A 19506-nucleotide genomic window follows, 5' to 3' on the forward strand; every position below is an offset into this window, starting at 1 on the left:
CTTTTATATTTAATTCCGATGCAATTTCGGTGTTTCATCGTCAATAAGAAGGTCAGAGGGAAACAGTAAACCTGCAGTGACGCATCGGAATCTATAACTAGTGTCACAGGAATGGTTCAAATCATAGACAATAAGAAGAATCAGTTATCTTGTTCTTAAGTCGGCATTGTGTCCTTTGTATTTAATTCTGAAGCAATTTCTGTGTTTCATCGTCAATAAGAAGGTGAGAGCAATACAGTATACCTGAAGTAAAGCATCAGAATCTATAACGAGTGTCACATGAATGGTTCAAAACATAGACAGTAAGAAGAGTCAGTTTTCTTGTACTTAAGTCGGCATTGTGCCTATTGAATTTAATTCCGATGCAATTTCTGTGTATCATCGTCAATAAGAAGGTCAGAGGGAAACAGTAAACCTGAAGTGAAGCATTAGAATCTATAACTAGTGTCACAGGAATGGTTCAAAGCATAGGCAGTTAGAAGAGTCAGTTTTCTTGTACTTGAGTCGGCATTGTGCCTTTTGTATTTAATTCCGATGCAATTTCTGTGTTTCATCGTCAATAAGAACATCAGAGGGATACAGTAAACCTAAAGTGAAGCATTGGAATCTATAACTAGTGTCACAGGAATGGTTCACACCACAGACAGTAAGAAGAGTCAGTTATCTTGTACTTAAGTCGGCATTGTGCCTTTTGTACTTAATTCCGAAGCAATTTTGTGTTTCATCGTCAATAAGAAGGTCAGAGGGATACAGTAATCCTGAAGTAAAGCATTGGAATCCATAACGAGTATCACATGAATGGTTCAAAATATAGACAGTAAGAAGAGTCAGTTTACTTGTACTTAAGTCGGCAATGTACCTTTTGTATTTAATTCCGATGCTATTTCTGTGTTTCATCGTCAATAAGAAGGGCAGAGGGATACAGTAAACCTGAAGTGAAGCATCGGAATCTATAACTAGTGTAACAGGAATGGTTCAAACATAGACAGTTAGAAGAGTTAGTTTTCTTGTACTTAAGTCGGCATTTTGCCTTTTGTATTTAATTCCGATGCAATTTCTGGGTGTCATCGTCAACAAGAAGGTCAGAGGGGTACAGTAAACCTGAAGTGAAGCATCGGAATCTATAACTAGTGTAACAGGAATGGTTCAAACCACAGACAGTAAGAAGAGTCAGTTATCATGTACTTATGTCGGCATTGTGCCTTTTGTACTTAATTCCAAAGCAATTTCTGTTTTTCATCGTCTATAAGAAGGTCAGAGGGATACAGTAAACCTGAAGTAAAGAATCGGAATCTATAACGAGTCTCACATGAATGGTTCAAAATATAGACAGTAAGAAGTGTCAGTTTTCTTGTACTTATGTCGGCATTGTACCTTTTGTATTAATTCCGATGCAATTTCAGTGTTCCATCGTCAATAAGAAGGTCAGAGGGATACAGTAAACCAGAAGTGAAGCATCGGAATCTATAACAAGTGTCACAGGAATGGTTCAAAACATAGACAGTAACAAGAGTCAGTTTTCTTGTACTTAAGTCGGCATTGTGCCTTTTGTATTTAATTCCGATGCAATTTCTGTGTTTCATCGTCAATAAGAAGGTCAGTGGGATACAGTAAACCTGAAGTGGAGCATTGGAATCTATAACTAGTGTCACAGGACTGGTTCAAAACATAGACAGTAAGAAGAGTCAGTTTTCTTGTACTTAAGTCGGCATAGTGCCTTTTGTATTTAATTCCGATGCAATATCTGTGTTTCATCGTCAATAAGAAGGTCAGAGGGATACAGTAAACCTGAAGTGATGCATCGGAATCTATAACTAGTGTAACAGGAATGGTTCAAACATAGACAGTTAGAAGAGTTAGTTTTCTTGTACTTAAGTCGGCATTGTGCCTTTTGTATTGAATTCCGATGCAATTTCTGGGTGTCATCCTCAACAAGAAGGTCAGAGGGGTACAGTAAACCTGAAGTGAAGCATCGGAATCTATAACTAGTGTCACAGGAATTGTTCAAACCACAGACAGTAAGAAGAGTCAGTTATCTTGTACTTAAGTCGGCATTGTGCCTTTTGTACTTAATTCCGAAGCAATTTCTGTTTTTCATCGGCAATAAGAAGGTCAGAGGGATACAGTAAACCTGAAGTAAAGCATCGGAATCTATAACGAGTGTCACATGAATGGTTCAAAATATAGACAGTAAGAAGAGTCAGTTTTCTTGTACTTATGTCGGCATTGTACATTTTGTATTAATTCCGATGCAATTTCTGTGTTCCATCGTCAATAAGAAGGTCAGAGGGATGCAGTAAACCAGAGGTGAAGTATCGGAATCTATAACTAGTGTCACAGGAATGGTTCAAAACATAGACAGTAAGAAGAGCCAGTTTTCTTGTACTTAAGTCGGCATTGTGCCTTTTGTATTTAATTCCGATGCAATTTCTGTGTTTCATCGTCAATAAGAAGGTCAGTGGGATACAGTAAACCTGAAGTGGAGCATTGGAATCTATAACTAGTGTCACAGGACTGGTTCAAAACATAGACAGTAAGAAGAGTCAGTTTTCTTGTACTTAAGTCGGCATAGTGCCTTTTGTATTTAATTCCGATGCAATATCTGTGTTACATCGTCAATAGGAAGGTCGGAGGAATACAGTAAACCTGAAGTGAAGCATCGGAATTTATACCTAGTGTCACAGGAATGGTTCAAAACATAGACAGTAAGAAGAGTCAGTTTTCTTGTACTTAAGTCGGCATTGTGTCTTTTGTATTTAATTCCGATGCAATTTCTGTGTTTCATTGTCAATAAGAAGGACAGAGGGATACAGTTAACCTGAATTGAGCCATCAGAATCTATAACTAGTGTCACAGGAGTGGTTCAAAACATTGACAGTAAGAAGAGTCAGTTTTCTTGCACTTAAGTCGGCATTGTAACTTTTGTATTTAATTCCGATGCAATTTCTGTGTTTCATCGTCAATAAGAAGGTCAGAGGGATACAGTAAACCTGAAGTGAAGCATCGGTATCTATAACTAGTTTCACAGGAATGGTTCAAAACATAGACAGTAAGAAGAGTCAGATTTCTAGTACTTAAGTCGGCATTGTGCCTTTTATATTTAATTCCGATGCAATTTCGGTGTTTCATCGTCAATAAGAAGGTCAGAGGGAAACAGTAAACCATAAGTGAAACATCGGAATCTATAACTAGTGTCACAGGAATGGTTCAAATCATAGACAATAAGAAGAATCAGTTATCTTGTACTTAAGTCGGCATTGTGTCTTTTGTATTTAATTCCGATGCAATTTCTGTGTTTCATCGTCAATAAGAAGGTCAGTGGGATACAGTAAACCTGAAGTGAAGCATTGGAATCTATAACTAGTGTCACAGGAATGGTTCAAACCAAAGACAGTGAGAAGAGTCAGTTATCTTGTACTTAAGTCGGCATTGTGCCTTTTGTACTTAATTCCGAAGCAATTTCTGTGTTTCATCGTCAATAAGAAGGTGAGAGGGATACAGTAATCCTGAAGTAAAGCATTGGAATCTATAACGAGTATCACATGAATGGTTCAAAATATAGACAGTAAGACGATTCAGTTTTCTTGTACTTAAGTCGGCATTGTACCTTTTGTATTAATTCCGATGCAATTTCTGTGTTTCATCGTCAATAAGAAGGTCAGAGGGATACAGTAAACCTCAAGTGAAGCATCGGAATCTATAACTAGTGTCACAGGAATGGTTCAAAACATAGACAGTAAGAAGAGTCAGTTTTCTTGTACTTAAGTCGGCATTGTGCCTTTTGTATTTAATTCCGATGCAATTTCTGTGTTTCATCGTCATCAAGAAGGACAGAGGGATACAGTAAACCTGAAGTGATGCATCGGAATCTATAACTAGTGTCACAGGAATGGTTCAAAACATAGACAGTAAGAAGAGTCAGTTTTCTTCTACTTAAGTCGGCATTGTGCCTTTTGTATTTAATTCCGATGCAATATCTGTGTTTCATCGTCAATAAGAAGGTCAGAGGGATACAGTAAACCTGAAGTGAAGCATCGGAATCTATAACTAGTGTAACAGGAATGGTTCAAACATAGACAGTTAGAAGAGTTAGTTTTCTTGTACTTAAGTCGGCATTGTGCCTTTTGTATTTAATTCCGATGCAATTTCTGGGTGTCATCGTCAACAAGAAGGTCAGAGGGGTACAGTAAACCTGAAGTGAAGCATCGGAATCTATAACTAGTGTAACAGGAATGGTTCAAACCACAGACAGTAAGAGGAGTCTGTTATCTTGTACTTAAGTCGGCATTGTGCCTTTTGTACTTAATTCCGAAGCATTTTCTGTTTTTCATCGTCAATACGAAGGTCAAAGGGATACAGTAAACCTGAAGTAAAGAATCGGAATCTATAACGAGTGTCACATGAATGGTTCAAAATATAGACAGTAAGAAGAGTCAGTTTTCTTGTACTTATGTCGGCATTGTAACTTTTGTATTAATTCCGATGCAATTTCTGTGTTCCATCGTCAATAAGAAGGTCAGAGGGATACAGTAAACCAGAAGTGAAGCATCGGAATCTATAACTAGTAACACAGGAATGGTTCAAAACATAGACAGTAAGAAGAGTCAGTTTTCTTGTACTTAAGTCGGCATTGTGCCTTTTGTATTTAATTCCGATGCAATTTCTGTGTTTCATCGTCAATAAGATCTTCAGAAGGATACAGTAAAACTGAAGTGAAGCATCGGAATCTATAACTAGTGTCACAAGAATGGTTCAAAACATAGACTGTAAGAAGAGTCAGTTTTCTTGTACTTAAATCGGCATAGTGCCTTTTGTATTTAATTCCGATGCAATATCTGTGTTTCATCGTCAATAAGAAGGTCAGAGGGATGCAGTAAACCTGAAGTGAAGCATCGTAATCTATAACTAGTGTAACAGGAATGGATCAAACATAGACAGTTAGAAGAGTTAGTTTTCTTCTACTTAAGTCGGCATTGTGCCTTTTATATTAAATTTCGATGCAATTTCTGTGTTTCATCGTCAATAAGAAGGTCAGAGGGATACAGTAATCCTGAAGTAAAGCATTGGAATCTATAACGAGTGTCACATGAATGGTTCAAAATATAGACAGTAAGAAGAGTCAGTTTTCTTGTACTTAAGTCGGCATTGTACCTTTTGTATTAATTCCGATGCAATTTCTGTGTTTCATCGTCAATAAGAAGGTCAGAGGGATACAGTAAACCTCAAGTGAAGCATCGGAATCTATAACTAGCGTCACAGGAATGGTTCAAAGCATAGACAGTAAGAAGAGTCAGTTTTCTTGTACTTAAGTCGGCATTGTGCCATTTGTATTTAATTCCGATGCAATTTCTGTGTTTCATCGTCATCAAGAAGGACAGAGGGATACAGTAAACCTGAAGTGATGCATCGGAATCTATAACTAGTGTCACAGGAATGGTTCAAAACATAGACAGTAAGAAGAGTCAGTTTTCTTGTACTTAAGTCGGCATTGTGCCCTTTGTATTTAATTCCGATGCAATTTCTGTGTTTCATCGTCAATAAGAAGGTCAGTGGGATACAGTAAACCTGAAGTGGAGCATTGGAATCTATAACTAGTGTCACAGGACTGGTTCAAAATTAGACAGTACGAAGAGTCAGTTTTCTTGTACTTAAGTCGGCATAGTGCCTTTTGTATTTAATTCCGATGCAATTTCTGTGTTTCATCGTCAATGAGAAGGTCAGAGGGATACAGTAAACCTGAAGTGAAGCATCGGTATCTATAACTAGAGTCACAGGAATGGTTCAAAACGTAGACAGTAAGAAGAGTCAGATTTCTTGTACTTAAGTCGGCATTGTGCCTTTTATATTTAATTCCGATGCAATTTCGGTGTTTCATCGTCAATAAGAAGGTCAGTGGGATACAGTAAACCTGAAGTGATGCATCGGAATCTATAACTAGTGTCACAGGAATGGTTCAAAACATAGACAGTAAGAAGAGTCAGTTTTCTTGTACGTAAGTCGGCATTGTGCCCTTTGTATTTAATTCCGATGCAATTTCTGTGTTTCATCGTCAATAAGAAGGTCCGTGGGATACAGTAAACCTGAAGTGGAGCATTGGAATCTATAACTAGTGTCACAGGACTGGTTCAAAACTTAGACAGTACGAAGAGTCAGTTTTCTTGTACTTAAGTCGGCATAGTGCCTTTTGTATTTAATTCCGATGCAATTTCTGTGTTTCATCGTCAATAAGAAGGTCAGAGGGATACAGTAAACCTGAAGTGAAGCATCGGTATCTATAACTAGTGTCACAGGAATGGTTCAAAACGTAGACAGTAAGAAGAGTCAGTTTTCTTGTACTTAAGTCGGCATTGTGCCTATTGAATTTAATTGCGATGTAATTTCTGTGTTTCATCGTCAATAAGAAGGTCAGAGGGGTACAGTAAACCAGAAGTGAAGCATCGGAATCTATAACTAGTGTCACAGGAATGGTTCAAAACATAGACAGTAAGAAGAGTCAGTTTTCTTGTACTTAAGTCGGCATTGTGCCTTTTGTATTTAATTCCGATGCAATCTCTGTGTTTCATCTCAATAAGAAGGTCAGTGGGATACAGTAAACCTGAAGTGGAGCATTGGAATCTATAACTAATGTCACAGGACTGGTTCAAAACATAGACAGTAAGAAGAGTCAGTTTTCTTGTACTTAAGTCGGCATAGTGCCTTTTGTATTTAATTCCGATGCAATATCTGTGTTTCATCGTCAATAAGAAGGTCAGAGGGATACAGTAAACCTGAAGTGAAGCATCGGAATCTATAACTAGTGTAACAGGAATGGTTCAAACATAGACAGTTAGAAGAGTTAGTTTTCTTGTACTTAAGTCGGCATTGTGCCTTTTGTATTTAATTCCGATGCAATTTCTGGGTGTCATCCTCAACAAGAAGGTCAGAGGGGTACAGTAAACCTGAAGTGAAGCATCGGAATCTATAACTAGTGTCACAGGAATGGTTCAAACCACAGACAGTAAGAAGAGTCAGTTATCTTGTACTTAAGTCGGCATTGTGCCTTTTGTACTTAATTCCGAAGCAATTTCTGTTTTTCATCGTCAATAAGAAGGTCAGAGGGATACAGTAAACCTGAAGTAAAGCACCGGAATCTATAACGAGTGTCACATGAATGGTTCAAAATATAGACAGTAAGAAGAGTCAGTTTTCTTGTACTTATGTCGGCATTGTGCCTTTTGTATTTAATTCCGATGCAATTTCTGTGTTTCATCGTCAATAAGAAGGTCAGTGGGATACAGTAAACCTGAAGTGAAGCATCCGTGTCTATAACTAGTGTCACAGGAATGGTTCAAATCATAGACAGTAACAAGAGTCAGATTTCTTGTACTTAAGTCGGCATTGTGCCTTTTATATTTAATTCCGATGCAATTTCGGTGTTTCATCGTCAATAAGAAGGTCAGAGGGAAACAGTAACCCTGAAGTGAAGCATCGGAATCTATAACTAGTGTCACAGGAATGGTTCAAATCATAGACAATAAGAAGAATCAGTTATCTTGTACTTAAGTCGGCTTTGTGTCTTTTGTATTTAATTCCGAAGCAATTTCTGTGTTTCATTGTCAATAAGAAGTTCAGAGGAATACAGTAAACCTGAGGTAAAGCATCAGAATCTATAACGAGTGTCACATGAATGGTTCAAAACATAGACAGTAAGAAGAGTCAGTTTTCTTGTACTTAAGTCGGCATTGTGCCTATTGAATTTAATTCCGATGCAATTTCTGTGTTTCATCGTCAATAAGAAGGTCAGAGGGAAACAGTAAACCTGAAGTGAAGCATTAGAATCTATAACTAGTGTCACAGGAATGGTTCAAAGCATAGGCAGTAAGAAGAGTCAGTTTTCTTGTACTTGAGTCGGCATTGTGCCTTTTGTATTTAATTCCGATGCAATATCTGTGTTTCATCGTCTATAAGAAGGTCAGAGGTATACAGTAAACCTGAAGTGAAGCATCGGAATCTATAACTAGTGTAACAGGAATGGTTCTAACATAGACAGTTAGAAGAGTTAGTTTTCTTGTACTTAAGTCGGCATTGTGCCTTTTGTATTTAATTCCGATGCAATTTCTGGGTGTCATCGTCAACAAGAAGGTCAGAGGGGTACAGTAAACCTGAAGTGAAGCATCGGAATCTATAACTAGTGTAACAGCAACGGTTCAAACCACAGACAGTAAGAGGAGTCAGTTATCTTGTACTTAAGTCGGCATTGTGCCTTTTGTACTTAATTCCGAAGCAATTTCTGTTTTTTATCGTCAATATGAAGGTCAGAGGGATACAGTAAACCTGAAGTAAAGAATCGGAATCTATAACGAGTGTCACATGAATGGTTCAAAATATAGACAGTAAGAAGAGTCAGTTTTCTTGTACTTACGTCGGCATTGTACCTTTTGTATTAATTCCGATGCAATTTCTGTGTTCCATCGTCAATAAGAAGGTCAGAGGGATACAGTAAACCAGAAGTGAAGCATCGGAATCTATAACTAGTGTCACAGGAAGGGTTCAAAACATAGACAGTAAGAAGAGTCAGTTTTCTTGTACTTAAGTCGGCATTGTCCTTTTTGTATTTAATTCCGATGCAATTTCTGTGTTTCATCGTCAATAAGAAGGTCAGTGGGATACAGTAAACCTGAAGTGGAGCATTGGAATCTATAACTAGTGTCACAGGACTGGTTCAAAACATAGACAGTAAGAAGAGTCAGTTTTCTTGTACTTAAGTCGGCATAGTGCCTATTGTCTTTAATTCCGGTGCAATATCTGTGTTTCATCGTCAATAACAAGGTCAGAGGGATACAGTAAACCTGAAGTGAAGCATCGGAATCTATAACTAGTGTAACAGGAATGGTTCAAACATGGACAGTTAGAAGAGTTAGTTTTCTTGTACTTAAGTCGGCATTGTGCCTTTTGTATTTAATTCCGATGCAATTTCTGGGTGTCATCGTCAACAAGAAGGCCAGAGGGGTACAGTAAACCTGAAGGGAAGCATCAGAATCTATAAGTAGTGTCACAGGAATGGTTCAAACCACAGACAGTAAGAAGAGTCAGTTATCTTGTACTTAAGTTGGCATTGTGCCTTTTGTACTTAATTCCGAAGCAATTTCTGTTTTTCATCGTCAATAAGAAGGTCAGAGGGATACAGTAAACCTGAAGTAAGGCATCGGAATCTATAACGAGTGTCACATGAATGGTTCAAAATATAGACTGTAAGAAGAGTCAGTTTTCTTGTACTTATGTCGGCATTGTACCTTTTGTATTAATTCCGATGCAATTTCTGTGTTTCATCGTCAATAAGAAGGTCAGAGGGATACAGTAAACCTCAAGTGAAGCATCGGAATCTATAACTAGCGTCACAGGAATGGTTCAAAGCATAGACAGTAAGAAGAGTCAGTTTTCTTGTACTTAAGTCGGCATTTTGCCATTTGTATTTAATTCCGATGCAATTTCTGTGTTTCATCGTCATCAAGAAGGACAGAGGGATACAGTAAACCTGAAGTGAAGCATCGGTATCTATAACTAGTGTCACAGGAATGGTTCAAAACGTAGACAGTAAGAAGAGTCAGATTTCTTGTACTTAAGTCGGCATTGTGCCTTTTATATTTAATACCGATGCAATTTCTGTGTTTCATCGTCAATAAGAAGGTCAGAGGGATACAGTAAACCTGAAGTGAAGCATCGGTATCTATAACTAGTGTCACAGGAATGGTTCAAAACGTAGACAGTAAGAAGAGTCAGATTTCTTGTACTTAAGTCGGCATTGTGCCTTTTATATTTAATTCCGATGCAATTTCGGTGTTTCATCGTCAATAAGAAGGTCCGTGGGATACAGTAAACCTGAAGTGGAGCATTGGAATCTATAACTAGTGTCACAGGACTGGTTCAAAACTTAGACAGTACGAAGAGTCAGTTTTCTTGTACTTAAGTCGGCATAGTGCCTTTTGTATTTAATTCCGATGCAATTTCTGTGTTTCATCGTCAATAAGAAGGTCAGAGGGATACGGTAAACCTGAAGTGAAGCATCGGTATCTATAACTAGTGTCACAGGAATGGTTCAAAACGTAGACAGTAAGAAGAGTCAGTTTTCTTGTACTTAAGTCGGCATTGTGCCTATTGAATTTAATTGCGGTGTAATTTCTGTGTTTCATCGTCAATAAGAAGGTCAGAGGGGTACAGTAAACCTGAAGTGAAGCATCGGAATCTATAACTAGTGTAACAGGAATGGTTCAAACCACAGACAGTAAGAAGAGTCAGTTATCTTGTAGTTAAGTCGGCATTGTGCCTTTTGTACTTAATTCCGAAGCAATTTCTGTTTTTCATCGTCAATAAGAAGGTCAGAGGGATACAGTAAACCTGAAGTAAAGAATCGGAATCTATAACGAGTGTCACATGAATGGTTCAAAATATAGACAGTAAGAAGAGTCTGTTTTCTTGTACTTATGTCGGCATTGTACCTTTTGTATTAATTCCGATGCAATTTCTGTGTTCCATCGTCACTAAGAAGGTCAGAGGGATACAGTAAACAAGAAGTGAAGCATCGGAATCTATAACTAGTGTCACAGGAATGGTTCAAAACATAGACAGTAAGTAGAGTCAGTTTTCTTGTACTTAAGTCGGCATTGTGCCTTTTGTATTTAATTCCGATGCAATCTCTGTGTTTCATCTCAATAAGAAGGTCAGTGGGATACAGTAAACCTGAAGTGGAGCATTGGAATCTATAACTAGTGTCACAGGACTGGTTCAAAACATAGACAGTAAGATGAGTCAGTTTTCTTGTACTTAAGTCGGCATAGTGCCTTTTGTATTTAATTCCGATGCAATATCTGTGTTTCATCGTCAATAAGAAGGTCAGAGGGATACAGTAAACCTGAAGTGAAGCATCGGAATCTATAACTAGTGTAACAGGAATGGTTCAAACATAGACAGTTAGAAGAGTTAGTTTTCTTGTACTTAAGTCGGCATTGTGCCTTTTGTATTTAATTCCGATGCAATTTCTGGGTGTCATCCTCAACAAGAAGGTCAGAGGGGTACAGTAAACCTGAAGTGAAGCATCGGAATCTATAACTAGTGTCACAGGAATGGTTCAAACCACAGACAGTAAGAAGAGTCAGTTATCTTGTACTTAAGTCGGCATTGTGCCTTTTGTACTTAATTCCGAAGCAATTTCTGTTTTTAATCGTCAATAAGAAGGTCAGAGGGATACAGTAAACCTGAAGTAAAGCACCGGAATCTATAACGAGTGTCACATGAATGGTTCAAAATATAGACAGTAAGAAGAGTCAGTTTTCTTGTACTTAAGTCGGCATTGTACCTGTTGTATTAATTCCGATGCAATTTCTGTGTTTCATCGTCAATAAGAAGGTCAGAGGGATACAGTAAACCTCAAGTGAAGCATCGGAATCTATAACTAGTGTCACAGGTATGGTTCAAAACATAGACAGTAAGAAGAGTCAGATTTCTTGTACTGAAGTCGGCATTGTGCCTTTTGTATTTAATTCCGATGCAATTTCTGTGTTTCATCGTCATCAAGAAGGACAGAGGGATACAGTAAACCTGAAGTGATGCATTGCAATCTATAACTAGTGTCACAGGAATGGTTCAAAACATAGACAGTAAGAAGAGTCAGTTTTCTTGTACTTAAGTCGGCATTGTGCCCTTTGTATTTAATTCCGATGCAATTTCTGTGTTTCATCGTCAATAAGAAGGTCAGTGGGATACAGTAAACCTGAAGTGGAGCATTGGAATCTATAACTAGTGTCACAGGACTGGTTCAAAACTTAGACAGTACGAAGAGTCAGTTTTCTTGTACTTAAGTCGGCATAGTGCCTTTTGTATTTAATTCCGATGCAATTTCTGTATTTCATCGTCAATAAGAAGGTCAGAGGGATACAGTAAACCTGAAGTGAAGCATCGGTATCTATAACTAGTGTCACAGGAATGGTTCAAAACGTAGACAGTAAGAAGAGTCAGATTTCTTGTACTTAAGTCGGCATTGTGCCTTTTATATTTAATTCCGATGCAATTTCGGTGTTTCATCGTCAATAAGAAGGTCAGTGGGATACAGTAAACCTGAAGTGATGCATCGGAATCTATAACTAGTGTCACAGGAATGGTTCAAAACATAGACAGTAAGAAGAGTCAGTTTTCTTGTACTTAAGTCGGCATTGTGCCCTTTGTATTTAATTCCGATGCAATTTCTGTGTTTCATCGTCAATAAGAAGGTCCGTGGGATACAGTAAACCTGAAGTGGAGCATTGGAATCTATAACTAGTGTCACAGGACTGGTTCAAAACTTAGACAGTACGTAGAGTCAGTTTTCTTGTACTTAAGTCGGCATAGTGCCTTTTGTATTTAATTCCGATGCAATTTCTGTGTTTCATCGTCAATAAGAAGGTCAGAGGGATACGGTAAACCTGAAGTGAAGCATCGGTATCTATAACTAGTGTCACAGGAATGGTTCAAAACGTAGACAGTAAGAAGAGTCAGTTTTCTTGTACTTAAGTCGGCATTGTGCCTATTGAATTTAATTGCGATGTAATTTCTGTGTTTCATCGTCAATAAGAAGGTCAGAGGGGTACAGTAAACCTGAAGTGAAGCATCGGAATCTATAACTAGTGTAACAGGAACGGTTCATACCACAGACAGTAAGAAGAGTCAGTTATCTTGTACTTAAGTCGGCATTGTGATTTTTGTACTTAATTCCGAAGCAATTTCTGTTTTTCATCGTCAATAAGAAGGTCAGAGGGATACAGTAAACCTGAAGTAAAGAATCGGAATCTATAACGAGTGTCACATGAATGGTTCAAAATATAGACAGTAAGCAGAGTCTGTTTTCTTGTACTTATGTCGGCATTGTACCTTTTGTATTAATTCCGATGCAATTTCTGTGTTCCATCGTCACTAAGAAGGTCAGAGGGATACAGTAAACCAGAAGTGAATCATCGGAATCTATAACTAGTGTCACAGGAATGGTTCAAAACATAGACAGTAAGAAGAGTCAGTTTTCTTGTACTTAAGTCGGCATTGTGCCTTTTGTATTTAATTCCGATGCAATCTCTGTGTTTCATCTCAATAAGAAGGTCAGTGGGATACAGTAAACCTGAAGTGGAGCATTGGAATCTATAACTAGTGTCACAGGACTGGTTCAAAACATAGACAGTAAGAAGAGTCAGTTTTCTTGTACTTAAGTCGGCATAGTGCCTTTTGTATTTAATTCCGATGCAATATCTGTGTTTCATCGTCAATAAGAAGGTCAGAGGGATACAGTAAACCTGAAGTGAAGCATCGGAATCTATAACTAGTGTAACAGGAATGGTTCAAACATAGACAGTTAGAAGAGTTAGTTTTCTTGTACTTAAGTCGGCATTGTGCCTTTTGTATTTAATTCCGATGCAATTTCTGGGTGTCATCCTCAACAAGAAGGTCAGAGGGGTACAGTAAACCTGAAGTGAAGCATCGGAATCTATAACTAGTGTCACAGGAATGGTTCAAACCACAGACAGTAAGAAGAGGCAGTTATCTTGTACTTAAGTCGGCATTGTGCCTTTTGTACTTAATTCCGAAGCAATTTCTGTTTTTCATCGTCAATAAGAAGGTCAGAGGGATACAGTAAACCTGAAGTAAAGCACCGGAATCTATAACGAGTGTCACATGAATGGTTCAAAATATAGACAGTAAGAAGAGTCAGTTTTCTTCTACTTATGTCGGCAATTTGCCTTTTGTATTTAATTCCGATGCAATTTCTGTGTTTCATCGTCAATAAGAAGGTCAGTGGGATACAGTAAACCTGAAGTGAAGCATCCGTGTCTATAACTAGTGTCACAGGAATGGTTCAAATCATAGACAGTAACAAGAGTCAGATTTCTTGTACTTAAGTCGGCATTGTGCCTTTTATATTTAATTCCGATGCAATTTCGGTGTTTCATCGTCAATAAGAAGGTCAGAGGGAAACAGTAAATCTGAAGTGAAGCATCGGAATCTATAACTAGTGTCACAGGAATGGTTCAAATCATAGACAATAAGAAGAATCAGTTATCTTGTACTTAAGTCGGCTTTGTGTCTTTTGTATTTAATTCCGAAGCAATTTCTGTGTTTCATTGTCAATAAGAAGTTCAGAGGAATACAGTAAACCTGAGGTAAAGCATCAGAATCTATAACGAGTGTCACATGAATGGTTCAAAACATAGACAGTAAGAAGAGTCAGTTTTCTTGTACTTAAGTCGGCATTGTGCCTATTGAATTTAATTCCGATGCAATTTCTGTGTTTCATCGTCAATAAGAAGGTCAGAGGGAAACAGTAAACCTGAAGTGAAGCATTAGAATCTATAACTAGTGTCACAGGAATGGTTTAAAGCATAGGCAGTAAGAAGAGTCAGTTTTCTTGTACTTGAGTCGGCATTGTGCATTTTGTATTTAATTCCGATGCAATTTCTGTGTTTCATCGTCAATAAGAACATCAGAGGGATACAGTAAACCTGAAGTGAAGCATTGGAATCCATAACTAGTGTCACAGGAATGGTTCAAACCACAGACAGTAAGAAGAGTCAGTTATCTTGTACTTAAGTCGGCATTGTGCCTTTTGTACTTAATTCCGAAGCAATTTCTGAGTTTCGTCGTCAATAAGAAGGTCAGAGGGATACAATAATCCTGAAGTAAAGCATTGGAATCTATAACGAGTATCACATGAATGGAATGGTTCAAAATATAGACAGTAAGAAGAGTCAGTTTTCTTGTACTTAAGTCGGCAGTGTACCTTTTGTATTAATTCCGATGCAATTTCTGTGTTTCATCGTCAATAAGAAGGTCAGAGGGATACAGTAAACCTCAAGTGAAGCATCGGAATCTATAACTAGTGTCACAGGTATGGTTCAAAACATAGACAGTAAGAAGAGTCAGATTTCTTGTACTTAAGTCGGCATTGTGCCTTTTGTATTTAATTCCGATGCAATTTCTGTGTTTCATCGTCATCAAGAAGGACAGAGGGATACAGTAAACCTGAAGTGATGCATCGCAATCTATAACTAGTGTCACAGGAATGGTTCAAAACATAGACAGTAAGAAGAGTCAGTTTTCTTGTACTTAAGTCGGCATTGTGCCTTTTGTATTTAATTCCGATGCAATATCTGTGTTTCATCGTCTATAAGAAGGTCAGAGGTATACAGTAAACCTGAAGTGAAGCATCGGAATCTATAACTAGTTTAACAGGAATGGTTCTAACATAGACAGTTAGAAGAGTTAGTTTTCTTGTACTTAAGTCGGCATTGTGCCTTTTGTATTTAATTCCGATGCAATTTCTGGGTGTCATCGTCAACAAGAAGGTCAGAGGGGTACAGTAAACCTGAAGTGAAGCATCGGAATCTATAACTAGTGTAACAGCAACGGTTCAAACCACAGACAGTAAGAGGAGTCAGTTATCTTGTACTTAAGTCGGCATTGTGCCTTTTGTACTTAATTCCGAAGCAATTTCTGTTTTTTATCGTCAATATGAAGGTCAGAGGGATACAGTAAACCTGAAGTAAAGAATCGGAATCTATAACGAGTGTCACATGAATGGTTCAAAATATAGACAGTAAGAAGAGTCAGTTTTCTTGTACTTACGTCGGCATTGTACCTTTTGTATTAATTCCGATGCAATTTCTGTGTTCCATCGTCAATAAGAAGGTCAGAGGGATACAGTAAACCAGAAGTGAAGCATCGGAATCTATAACTAGTGTCACAGGAAGGGTTCAAAACATAGACAGTAAGAAGAGTCAGTTTTCTTGTACTTAAGTCGGCATTGTCATTTTTGTATTTAATTCCGATGCAATTTCTGTGTTTCATCGTCAATAAGAAGGTCAGTGAGATACAGTAAACCTGAAGTGGAGCATTGGAATCTATAACTAGTGTCACAGGACTGGTTCAAAACATAGACAGTAAGAAGAGTCAGTTTTCTTGTACTTAAGTCGGCATAGTGCCTATTGTCTTTAATTCCGGTGCAATATCTGTGTTTCATCGTCAATAACAAGGTCAGAGGGATACAGTAAACCTGAAGTGAAGCATCTGAATCTATAACTAGTGTAACAGGAATGGTTCAAACATGGACAGTTAGAAGAGTTAGTTTTCTTGTACTTAAGTCGGCATTGTGCCTTTTGTATTTAATTCCGATGCAATTTCTGGGTGTCATCGTCAACAAGAAGGCCAGAGGGGTACAGTAAACCTGAAGGGAAGCATCAGAATCTATAAGTAGTGTCACAGGAATGGTTCAAACCACAGACAGTAAGAAGAGTCAGTTATCTTGTACTTAAGTTGGCATTGTGCCTTTTGTACTTAATTCCGAAGCAATTTCTGTTTTTCATCGTCAATAAGAAGGTCAGAGGGATACAGTAAACCTGAAGTAAGGCATCGGAATCTATAACGAGTGTCACATGAATGGTTCAAAATATAGACAGTAAGAAGAGTCAGTTTTCTTGTACTTATGTCGGCATTGTACCTTTTGTATTACTTCCGATGCAATTTCTGTGTTCCATCGTCGGTAAGAAGGTCAGAGGGATACAGTAAACCAGAAGTGAAGCGTCGGAATCTATAACTAGTGTCACAGGAATGGTTCAAAACATAGACATTAAAAAGAGTCAGTTTTCTTGTACTTAAGTCGGCATTGTGCCTTTTGTATTTAATTCCGATGCAATTTCAGTGTCTCATCGTCAATGAGAAGGTCAGTGGGATACAGTAAACCTGAAGTGGAGCATTGGAATCTATAACTAGTGTCACAGGAATGGTTCAAAACATAGACAGTAAGAAGAGTCAGTTTTCTTGTACTTAAGTCGGCATTGTGCCTTTTATATTTAATTCCGATGCAATTTCTGTGTTTCATCGTCAATAAGAAGGTCAGAGGGAAACAGTAAACCTGAAGTGAAGCATCGGAATCTAAAACTAGTGTCACAGGAATGGTTCAAATCATAGACAATAAGAAGAATCAGTTATCTTGTACTTAAGTCATCATTGTGTCTTTTATATTTAATTCCGAAGCAATTTGTGTGTTTCATCGTCAATAAGAAGGTCAGAGGAATACAGTAAACCTGAAGTAAAGCATCAGAATCTATAACGAGTGTCACATGAATGGTTCAAAACATAGACAGTAAGAAGAGTCAGTTTTCTTGTACTTAAGTCGGCATTGTGCCTATTGAATTTAATTCCGATGCAATTTCTGTGTTTCATCGTCAATAAGAACATCAGAGGGATACAGTAAACCTGAAGTGAAGCATTGGAATCTATAACTAGTGTCACTGGAATGGTTCAAACCACAGACAGTAAGAAGAGTCAGTTATCTTGTACTTAAGTCGGCATTGTGCATTTTGTACTTAATTCTGAAGCAATATCTGTGTTTCATCGTCAATAAGAAGGTCAGAGGGATACAGTAATCCTGAAGTGATGCATCGGAATCTATAACTAGTGTAACAGGAATGGTTCAAACATAGACAGTTAGAAGAGTTAGTTTTCTTGTACTTAAGTCGGCATTGTGCCTTTTGTATTTAATTCCGATGCAATTTCTGGGTGTCATCATCAACAAGAAGGTCAGAGGGGTACAGTAAACCTGAAGTGAAGCATCGGAATCTATAACTAGTGTAACAGGAATGGTTCAAACCACAGACAGTAAGAAGAGTCAGTTATCTTGTACTTAAGTCGGCATTGTGCCTTTTGTACTTAATTCCGAAGCAATTTCTGTTTTTCATCGTCAATAAGAAGGTCAGAGGGATACAGTAAACCTGAAGTAAAGCATCGGAATCTATAACGAGTGTCACATGAATGGTTCAAAATATAGACAGTAAGAAGAGTCAGTTTTCTTGAACTCATGTCGGCATTGTACCTTTTGTATTAATTCCGATGCAATTTCTGTGTTCCATCGTCAATAAGAAGGTCAGAGGGATACAGTAAACCAGAAGTGAAGCATCGGAATCTATAACTAGTGTCACAGGAATGGTTCAAATTATAGACAGTAAGAAGAGTCAGTTTTCTTGTACTTAAGTCGGCATTGTGCCTTTTGTATTTACTTCCCATGCAATTTCTGTGTTTCATCGTCAATAAGAAGGTCAGTGGGATACAGTAAACCTGAAGTGGAGCATTGGAATCTATAACTAGTGTCACAGGACTGGCTCAAAGCATAGACAGTAAGAAGAGTCAACTTTCTTGTACTTAAGTCGGCATAGTGCCTTTTGTATTTAATTCCGATGCAATATCTGTGTTTCATCGTCAATAGGAAGGTCGGAGGGATACAGTAAACCTGAAGTGAAGCATCGGAATCTATACCTAGTGTCACAGGAATATTTCAAAACATAGACAGTAAGAAGAGTCAGTTTTCTTGTACTTAAGTCGGCATTGTGTCTTTTGTATTTAATTCCGATCAATTTCTGTGTTTCATTGTCAATAAGAAGGACAGAGGGATACAGTTAACCTGAAGTGAGGCATCAGAATCTATAACTAGTGTCACAGGAGTGGTTCAAAACATTGACAGTAAGAAGAGTCAGTTTTCTTGTACTTAAGTCGGCATTGTGCCTTTTGTATTTAATTCCGATGCAATTTCTGTGTTTCATCGTCAATAAGAAGGTCAGAGGGATACAGTAAACCTGAAGTGAAGCATCGGTATCTATAACTAGTGTCACAGGAATGGTTCAAAACATAGACAGTAAGAAGAGTCAGATTTCTTGTACTTAAGTCGGCATTGTGCCTTTTATATTTAATTCCGATGCAATTTCTGTGTTTCATCGTCAATAAGAAGGTCAGAGGGAAACAGTAAACCTGAAGTGAAGCATCGGAATCTATACCTAGTGTAACAGGAATGGTTCAAATCATAGACAATAAGAAGAATCAGTTATCTTGTACTTAAGTCGGCATTGTGCCTTTTGTATTTAATTCCGAAGCAATTTCTGTGTTTCATCGTCAATAAGAAGGTCAGAGGAATACAGTAAACCTGAAGTAAAGCATCAGAATCTATAACGAGTGTCACATGAATGGTTCAAAACATAGACAGTAAGAAGAGTCAGTTTTCTTGTACTTAAGTCGGCATTGTGCCTATTGAATTTAATTCCGATGCAATTTCTGTGTTTCATCGTCAATAAGAAGGTCAGAGGGAAACAGTAAACCTGAAGTGAAGCATTAGAATCTATAACTAGTGTCACAGGAATGGTTCAAAGCATAGGCAGTAAGAAGAGTCAGTTTTCTTGTACTTGAGTCGGCATTGTGCCTTTTGTATTTATTTCCGATGCAATTTCTGGGTGTCATCGTCAACAAGAAGGTCAGAGGGATACAGTAAACCTGAAGTGAAGCATCGGAATCTATAACTAGTGTCACAGGAATGGTTCAAAACATAGACAGTAAGAAGAGTCAGTTTTCTTGTACTTAAGTCGACATTGTGTCTTTTCTATTTAATTCCGATGCAATTTCTATGTTTCATTGTCAATAAGAAGGACAGAGGGATACAGTTAACCTGAAGTGAGGCATCAGAATCTATAA

Source organism: Schistocerca piceifrons, chromosome 2 (genome assembly GCF_021461385.2).
Source record: "Schistocerca piceifrons isolate TAMUIC-IGC-003096 chromosome 2, iqSchPice1.1, whole genome shotgun sequence".
Classification (NCBI taxonomy): domain Eukaryota; kingdom Metazoa; phylum Arthropoda; class Insecta; order Orthoptera; family Acrididae; genus Schistocerca; species Schistocerca piceifrons.